This window comes from Synchiropus splendidus, chromosome 17 (assembly GCF_027744825.2).
Source record: "Synchiropus splendidus isolate RoL2022-P1 chromosome 17, RoL_Sspl_1.0, whole genome shotgun sequence".
Classification (NCBI taxonomy): Eukaryota; Metazoa; Chordata; class Actinopteri; order Syngnathiformes; family Callionymidae; genus Synchiropus; species Synchiropus splendidus.
In genome coordinates this window covers 17,802,247-17,812,321 of record NC_071350.1, presented here as the reverse complement: position 1 = coordinate 17,812,321, position 10,075 = coordinate 17,802,247, and positions in this window count along the sequence as shown.

Genomic DNA, 10,075 nt, shown 5'->3' with positions numbered 1-10,075 from the left:
GAATGTCTCAAAAATAATTTTCATCAAAATAATCTTATGATCTCTTCATCACAAACATATATTCAGTAATTTCATCACAAAAAAATAGAAGCAGGTGTGTGTTGTTTCAGAAGTGATTTGGTTTAAATGGACAGGAACACAGAAGGTCATGGACATTCAATTGAGGCCACGAGTGGAACCCTGTGTCAGTTCCTCCTTTGTGTCCAGATAATATTGCTTGTTATGAAGGAGAAGGGCTGAATTATGGGAGAGTCAAAGGACAAGAGAAATCACTCCAAACTTTTCTGGTTCAACAGACTAATCCGGAAGACCCCTGACCTCGGTGTACAATGATGGATAATCAAGGAGAGGAGGTATGAACAGGAGAAACAGGACGCCACACTGGCAGGTCAGGGATGGTCATCGGTGCATGTGTTCTGATAAAAGTTTTGCAAAGTAAATGAAATATCTCCATACAGCTTGATGGAACTCAGAAGTCTGTATTAGTAAAAAACGGACTGCATTCAACATGTCAACGACCGAAGAGATTAACAGTGTGTTCCACGGATTTCTGGGGTGGTTCTATGAGAGGGTTTGGTAGAGGATGGCTCATTTGAAGGCTTCAGAGAGCACAGAAAGAAACTCTAGCTTCAGCTGCCTTGAAGAATACAGTATACTCCTCATAATAAAGTCTCACTAAAACAAATTCTGAAATACCTCAAGAGCCAAAACTTTAATAGCACATTAATATTGCCAGAACACATGAAATGCTAACTACTCTCTAAAAACACTTTTCAGCTGGAAAAGCACTCAGAGAACGCGGACCTTCACCAGACAAAGAGACGACCACGAGACCAAGAATGTGCCTTCTTTAAGGTCCTCACAGTGAATTCACAAAGAGTTCCTAGATCCAGAACTCTACCAAAATGTAGTCATCCGTCCCTCGTCCAATTGTCGGAATTTCCTCAGAATTTCATGGGAGTTTGTTGTGATCTTCTCAGGTACTTGAGCTCAAAGCAGGGTTTTCCTCAGAGCTACGTTGCTAAGGTGGCCACCTTGACAAAAACTGCCTCCCGCAGAATTTTTTTTTTTGCTGTTTCTCAATAATGGTTTCAGTTATTGATCGTATTTGGATCATCAGCACAACATTGTCGGCACCTTTTTTGTTACACAAAACTACATCTGAGAGCACTTACTGCAATCGCCTCACACCTCCACAATTTAACCCCGAAATAAAATTGATAAGAAAACAATGCGTGAGGCTACCAATACAACAAAGCCCGCCACATTCCAGTAATAAACTAGACAAAATGAAAACAGGGGATAGATTTGAATTTGGTGCGAAAATGGAGAGCTAGAAGGCTGTACATGATTTAAATACTGCTATAAGTACTGTGATAAGTAACAGTGGCCAGTGCAAAGCACAGTGGAGTAAAGTTGCATGATCCCCTGGTGTATTCTCAACTCTCCTGCTGATCCGATGTACTGATGCCAGTGAACCTGTCATGACAACACTGACAATGTCTTTGACATTAGTGTCCTCCTGATGGCAGCATTTAGGACTGTGCAGGTGAAACAAGACACTCAGCAGATTGTGACATTTTCCAACTGGTAAAAGACACGTTTCCTGTTCCATGCTCACGAAAACAGACTTCTCGGGGTCATAGACATCACATGCTGCGCTGTCTCATCGCATCACATGCAGCTCAGGGCGACGACGGCTGTGTTCCTTTAATCTCAGTGTAACAAAATCAAGTTTTTACTGCCAGTCTTCACCGGAGACACTGACGGTGGGTGACACAGACAACGCTCAGCTACACACAACTTTCCCAGATTCTCTTTTCATCAAGCCAAAAGCCTTTCTCTTAAGATTCCAGAGCGGGCTGGTTGGGTGGCTGGGTCAGCAGGGACAGCTACTGTAAGCCCCCCTGCTGTGTACTGTAACACAGTGCCCCCATGGTCACAACAAAATATCTCGCAGACAGAAGATAATTAAGCAGCCAGAAGAAGTAGGTGGACTGGGAGGGGAGGTTTCACTCTTTGGGATTGCAAGAACTACCCTGTACCGAGGGCCCCCGCTTTATTCTGGCCCACCAAGCTTCCCCACCTACACTGAACTCCGTGGCCTTGGGACAGAAAACGAAGAGTTTAAGTGGAAACAGTCTTTCATCACCACGCCACTCCTTGCTCGACACATCTGCTCACACGCCGATACACAACCTCCTCACAAACCTCCAGTCCTTTTTACACCAAAGTCTGATGAGTAATAGGCATCAGAAGCTTTTAAAACAAAGGCTTTTTGGGTGATTATATCTGTTGACAAAGTCCTGCGCTGCTCATGCTCAAAGGCCACACGATAAAAGCTTAAATGAGATCATTAAACTATTACAGCTAATCACATTTTGGTGAATTTGTATACAGGTATGTTTGTGTATTAACACTACTCCATCATCACAGCAATTCAAGGTGCTGTTAAGAGTTGTTTTCCCATGTGTATTTGGGTGCCCGGTTTAATGATGTGTATGAGGGGTGGGCCACATATGCTGAAACACAGAAGACTCTCTGAAGAACAAAGTGCTGGAGAAAAGTAGCCACAAATAAACAGCAAGAGATAGAAGTGGACAGAAAAACTTCCACTCACAGACGCTAGAAAGCACGGGACGCCATTTTGTGGCAGTACCGTGACATACCATCAAACATGCCTCAGAATCTCTCCTTGACTCAGAATTTCATGGCCTTATCATGGTACATTTAGACCACAGGTTATGTGACTGTCACCGTTTCAGTGCTGCTTTACTGGACGCATGTGAATGGTAACTCGTCTCTGTTCTACACTGAGTGGCTGGTTATGCAGAGCGTATACGCAGAATAAGCAACAAGGCTGGGACATGTTTTAAATGCTACACATTTCTGCAATAGTCTGAAAACAACTGTGGAGAAACACAGCGCGCAGCTGACGACCCAAAGCCTTGACACTGCTCAATCTTTGTCTTCTAATCCAGGAGCTGTTAAGTTGTTTTCCATTTAATTTCAGGTCAGAAAAAAATGTTCTTTCCGTGCGTGCTTGTCACTGGAAGAGCAAGCCAAACACAGGAGCCATCCCTACACCGACTCCAGCAAAACGTTGATCACATTCACCACACCATTTCAGAGGATCGAATTTAGTTGAACAGTACAACCGCTGTCTGCCTCAAACCCAAGGAACCCCTGGGTTGACCCCTAATCTAGAGCACAGCACAGGCAATCTCTGGACATTCTGCATAACCTGCTGTCTAATTCCCCCAACAGCTCTCTATCACCCAGAAATGATTACAACATGAGTTCTCCTTTAAGTAAAACCAGTGACTCTTGTGTGTCTCTGAAGTCAGAGAAGACCCAAGAGACGCAAGGTTTGAAGTGCCATCTTGGAAATAACTTGACCAAAGAAACAGCTGATGTTTACGTAGCATGACAGCATCTGTGAGCTAATGGCTACATTATACAAACACATCATACAACTCTTTCATTGGCTTTCATGGATACTTACATACTCACAGTTCTAATACTCATTTGTTTCAGATGTGTAGCATGTTTTTGCTTGGAGCGAATTAAATGGGAAGATATAAACACAACACAGAGACATCACCAAACCCTGTGATTGTGTGTGAATGGGTCACTTCAAGGTGCTACGTGCGATGTTAGTCCGAGCTGAGGGGAAAGCTGTATTCAAGATTAACGACTCAGGACAGCAAGCACACCGCTGAGGTCTCTTTTAACAGTGATCGAGCTGCCACAACACAGCACAGGGTGACTTCGGGACCCAGTTTTTTTCGGGATCTAATGACCTTAACCCAGGCAGACTTGGAGATAAAACGGCACTATCGAGTTAAAAAATATTACTACTCATACAAAGCGAAGATAAAAAAGCTAATCTAAGAGCAAAATGATTTTGTAAAGCTAATGTAAAGGTAGGTAAACAATGTTGCTCATGGACATATTCTAGTTATTATGCTGTCCTAGCTGCATGTTTATTCGATGCATACATAAAAGCAGAAACATGTTTGAAGAAAAACGAACCCCAGATCCAACCAGCGACTAGTAAAGGAGCCTTTTCACCCCAAACACTCAGCAACAGATAAGCAGGTGCATCACGCAACTCAAAACATCTACCGTGTCTTTTGATTGCCACTGTTTGTTCAACGCAGATCGTAAACGTTTGTCAGAGCGCCAGTGAACTTTCCGACCTAATTGGCCGAGACGTTCCCCCTGTGGCTGCGGCGTGTCTCCCTACAGCGGCGTCTCTTTCATTACAGCAACACAAACGCCGCCGCCACGCTATGTTTTGCCCAATTTACACAACATTTCTGTCACGTCTCTGATTGTTTCGCCTGTTGTCACATGGAAGACAATTTTGAAAGTTTGTTCCAGGATGAGGATATTTTCTGGGTGATTTGGGAAGACTGCTGGCGTCAGAGGGACGGTGGCAGATGAATGTCCGGGTCGAGAAGTGTTTCCTCAGGGAAAGCTAGGAGGCTGTACAGTTATCTCCTGTGGTGTCACTCTCAACTATACAACCTACTACCTCAGCCTGTGGAGCACTGGAGCAGACATTGCAACCACCAGACAGAGCGGCGTCTCACTCAACATTGTGACAGTGTTTACTTCCAAAAATAAAGTCTGATTATTATATAAGAAATATTTCAAAGCTGTGTTATCTAACAGACTGAGCAAATATTTGGAACAAGTGAGACCACTCAATTTACCTGCGGTCTTTTGAGCAACTGAGGAGAAGAGCATTTTTAATTACACGCTCTTTCTCTTCATCATTTTGTTGGAGGTTTCATTTGCCACTTCTAATTTTTTTTTCACTTAAATTTTAATGTGAATACAACTTTCAGTGAAAGTTAGACACGTTTTTTTTATTTCAATATGCTTTAATGTATTTTTCTTTCTTATTATTTACACGTATATTCTGCTGTATATTCTGTTGTTTCAGCTTTTCCTATTAATATTTTCAGTCAATTATATTAAATAGGAATGCAAGGATTGCCATTGCCATTGTCTATTTCAGATTGTAGCTTCACGTTTTAGCACACACAAGTCTACATTAACAGCATTTTCACAAATATTCATACCCAACATTTACACTACTGCCGCAATGTGAAATCCAAGATTTGTCCAACATTGGTTATTTATTAATTAATTACAACAACAAAATCATATATTTGTAGTAACAATCAAATAAATTCCCTTATGAGATTTTTTTTCGTCTTATTATTTGTTTTGCGAGGTCAGCAAATTTCAATAGTGCTATCGTACTTTTTTTTTCTTCTTTCATTTCATTTGGACAGTAATATAATATTCTTTCTGCGTTTGAATTTAGCAAGAATCTTATACATTTTCCAGCAGTATTATCACATTTTTAATTTTCTTTTTCTTCTTATAATGATATCAGCCCTTTTTTAAATTATAATTTCCATGATGCATATAAATCCACACAGTATGTTTCCTCACACGTCACCTTTTTCTGACACTGGCTGTTGTGTGTGCCAGGGAGACACAGACCTATAGATACGAGCTTGTGCACTCAGTCATCACAAGTTCGGATCTACGGGTTTGTGGCAGCTGGCTTTGTGGAATCAGAACCAAAAACCGATCGGACACTAACTTCACAAGACAAAGAGCACAAAAATGACATTCAACACTGAGTGAGTTTCATTTGTCGCTCACTCTGTTGCTGCGGAGTTCACAAGATCTGTTTTCAACATGGAGGGATGAAAAAAGTTGCTAGAAAAAAGCAAATAAAATCGCATTCTGTGCTAAATGCATTAAAAAGCTTATGAATGAATGAATGAATTATAAGCCTTGAATTTTCTTAACTTTTCAATCGCGTGGCATTTTTATTCTGGTAAAAAAATAAAGAGGGCAACAATGATACTGATTGACCCAATAAAACAACTGACATTACATATGCAGCAAATTAGATTTTTAACCAGAAAAGCTGTACAATTTCAAGCTACTAAGGGTGATTATTAACTGAATGGATTGAAAACAAAAAAGCAAACAACAAGATAAACAGCTGAGAAGATGACAATTCACATCATAAGGTGCAAAAATATGTTTTGTCATGCTCCGGATACAATTTATCATTCTTAATGAAACAATCACATTACTAATTTAAATTATGATTCTACAGAAAACAATTGAAAGAACAAGACAGAAAACCAGAGTATCAATTTGAGCAGTGAAAAATGTGATTGGAACTTTAAAAAAAAAAAGACAAAGGGCGATAAAATATAAAGCGATCAAATACAAAATGTACTTTAACATACGCGCTGTCGTAACATGATAAAAACTAAATAACTTAAAAATCATCAAAAACACAGGGTACATTTACTGGCAAAAATATCAATGTAATAAAGATCGGCTATGGATAATAACTGAAAATTATTTCACATTTTATTAAATCACTGAAATGTATGATAGCAATGAAAAGAGTGTCAACTCATCAGAAACTGCAGGTAGACAAATGTACATGCACTGAGCCACTTGTTGTGAACTCCAGAGAGCTAACAAGAGAAGTGCCAACATACCAATCCGGACCAGCGTGGACATGGGTGGTCACCGATGGCAACAGGATTGTGGAGCACATTCGTCCAACGCCGAGGCACCGGCCAGAAAACCTTTAAAAAGCAAACAAAAAACATGACAAATTAGCAAGAACGGCAAAATGAGGCGAATGAAACCACACACTTGATAGCACGTGCTACTTGAGCGGATCGGTAAAGCGGATAAAAACCTGAGAAAAATAATCGCCAATGTAGTGTAATTTCATAAATGAGAACTAAACAAAGAGTCTTTCCTAGTTTCTCCAGAGTCCTGTCCCGATATTTTCGATGCAAATACCTCTAATCGCCCTCTAAAAAAGAGCTATGGCAAGAGCAATGGCAAAGGGTTGAGCATGGATGAGGAGGAGTGGCAGCTCTGGGCAGCCAGCACACAGATTGGAATTTGTGACCAAGCAAAAGGAAAGGCTGGTGTTTTCTCTCCTTTTTTCTGCTGGATCACAGCAGGATCTTTGGCTGCAGCTCTGCCACTTTTATTGCTAGTATTTAGACAAATCCCTCCGAATTAAACAAAAAAAGAAAAAGTAACTCGGGGAGGCAAAAGTCCGACAAGGCACCGGCGTGGTTTGAAAGTGCAGAGAGCAGCTCAGGAAAAGAATTTGTGGAAAAAAAAGACGTGAAAAACGAAAGAAGTTTGTGAGTGAATTTAAGCTCCAAAACGGAAAAGTGTGCCTTCTCTGCCGCCAAAGCCTTTTCCAAAGCTGTGCCACGTAGCAAGAGAGGGAGAAGAGAAAGAAAAGCCACTTTTTCCTCTCTTCAAAATGGCTGAGGGCCGGGGGGAAGCGGCTCGGAGCAGAGAGGAGGACTGGTGCTCCCCGTCCTGCTCAGGGGAGGGCTGGGCCACTCACTCAGCATCTCTCCCACGTTTACGTCTCTGCACTCCTGCCCTTTGTCCCGGGCGGATCGCACCAATCGCGTACAGCTGTGACGGAAGTCCAAAAGAAAGTCGACAAGGAGTGGATACGGAATTTGGATTGATATCCGACCCACAGCCCGGATACTCCACGCTGATGCCTGACAATACAAGTTCTCTCTGACTGACACCTCCGAGCCTCCAATGAGTCTGGGAGGAGAAAAATCAGCCAAATATTTTATTCAAACATGCAATTTTGCAAGGTCCTGATTATGAATTCAAAAACCCACAGCTGCAACCTTCACATTTTTTATTCATAACAACAAAATACCAAGAATTTACCAAAAAAATATGTCCATCATTCGATGGGAAATGAATGCGTTCATTCACACAATACATCAAAATCAAATGCGTGTGTCTGTCTCTCCGGTAGTGTGCATCATTGGCTCTTTCTTTTTCTTTATGTGTTGGTCTCCATGTGTATATGTCGCTGAGTATGGGGCTTGTGTGCATCTCTATGGTCATGTGGGTGTCAGGGGGTATCCCTTCAGCTGTGTGTGTCAGTCCATAATTGGCGTCACTGCAGTTTTGGTAATTTTCTTCTCCATATGTGGCTTTGTGTGTATACGACTCTGTAAGCTGGTGTGTGTGTCTGTGCAGCGTTGTGCATATCTGTGTTTCTCATCCTTTTGGTTATGTCTGTGTGTCTGTGTGTGTCCTTTGTGTTCCCTGCAGCCCTGTGTGTATCTCCACATCAGTGTTTGCCTGTGTCTGTTTGTCTCCCTCTTTGTGGTGTGCGTCTCATTCTGTTTTCTGTCTGTATCAGGAACAACATAAAGGAAATAACATGAGACATTTTAGCACAATTACCACGGGTGGGAGGTTTAGCCGGGGTGGAATAAGCTTTCATCGGGATGTGTTAACACACAAACGTGATAATCTATGTGCTAGGGGGACAAGAGAAAATGGAGTCAATTTTCTTAAACCGATGACTGAATAAAAAGCTACTTTTAATATGTGCTAGCCAGCATATTAATATGATAGACAATACATTTCTGGCTTCTTTGCTTCTTCACAATACCCAGGTAATGCTACTAAACCCTCCTGAGATTGGATCACTGTTCTCATCAGTCGAATCACTACACCGATTTAACAAACCCACAACTGTGACTACTGCTGTTGACAATATTTCCAGAACCACATCCATTTCCAGAACTCAACAATGCATTTTTTGGTGGTAGAACACAAATATACATGCTTTCCATCAAAAACGCAAGATGGCCGTGAGCAATGCTACAAGCTACAACCAGCATCACTCGATGAATGAAATGATGCCGCAAATAAAATATGCCACTGAAGTGAAACGTGAGGCAACTGCAGTTAAGTAACCTAAAAAAAACTATACAACACACCAAACCAAATCATGACAGACACAGTTCCTTATCAGGACCCCGTCTCACGCCAATAATGTAACACTTTTGCGTCCAGCACTGACGCCGCCGTCGGATTTCAGTGATGCATGCAGACACGATGGCGTTTAGATTGAATCAATTTAGAAGGGGAAATAGGCCTAATGCGAGGCGCAGGGTGGGTCAGCTGACCGAGGCAACCTCAGTCCTTTCACTGTGGAGATTGTAAGTTTGGTATTGTGGTTTCCTCGCAAGAGTCTGAGAGGTTGACTGAGTATTCCATACCGTAGGTGTGAGAGCAACTCAGCTCACCCAGCTCCTTCCCACTCCCACAGTGCAATGAGGGTCAATGTTAGCCTTGTGCCTCAACACGTCTGCATCACCCGAAACTAAACTTGATTGTCAATGATCATCGATGTTACGCCTTAGTTGTGAGAATGTGTTGTTTTGCTTCACACTTTCCAAGCCTGTGAGCTAATGTTCAAAATACTGCTCAACAGTTGTTCCTACGTTGGCACGTGCACGTTGGAGGATTGTTCTAATGAATAGGGCTGTGCATCTTCAGTTGATTAGGATTATCCGGAATTTAATTCCGATAACCCGGCTACAATTGGATTAAAAAAAGGAAAAGAAAACAAAAAAATACAATGGACTGGTTCCGCTGTTCCAGGAACCGTTATTGGTGTTAGCTTTTCCACCTAGAAATGGATTCTCCTTCAATAAGTGGAATATTTTCACTGTATTTTTCCATGACACATCTTGAGCTCTTGCTCCCATGAGCTTTGCACACTGGGAGCATTGTGCTGCACACACATTTTTCTTGTTTTTCTTTTGCAATTTGTTCCTTCAGGGTTGCCGTCGATTGCCTGGCACTAATGTCGAGTTCACTGCCAGTGTTTAAGGTATAGAAAGTGTAATGTTAACTAATTAATGACAATCATAGATCATGTTACGTCATTGCATTGATGCCGAATTGTTCATGTCTGCATTCAGATGGTAATAAGCCACCATTCCAAAAAGCGAACGCCGACGTTACGAGAGATGCACATCATCATAGAATATTGACCAGACTCGCACTGTTGTGTATTCAGGAATGGACCTGATGGCAAGGTGGTATTATTTCTCCTTCATAAGTAACTTGGAGTTAGAAAACTGAAAGAGAAGGTAAACTTGTCACTTGGAGGGCTGACAGTTGGACAGTTTTTAGATATTTAATCTGATTCAAAATT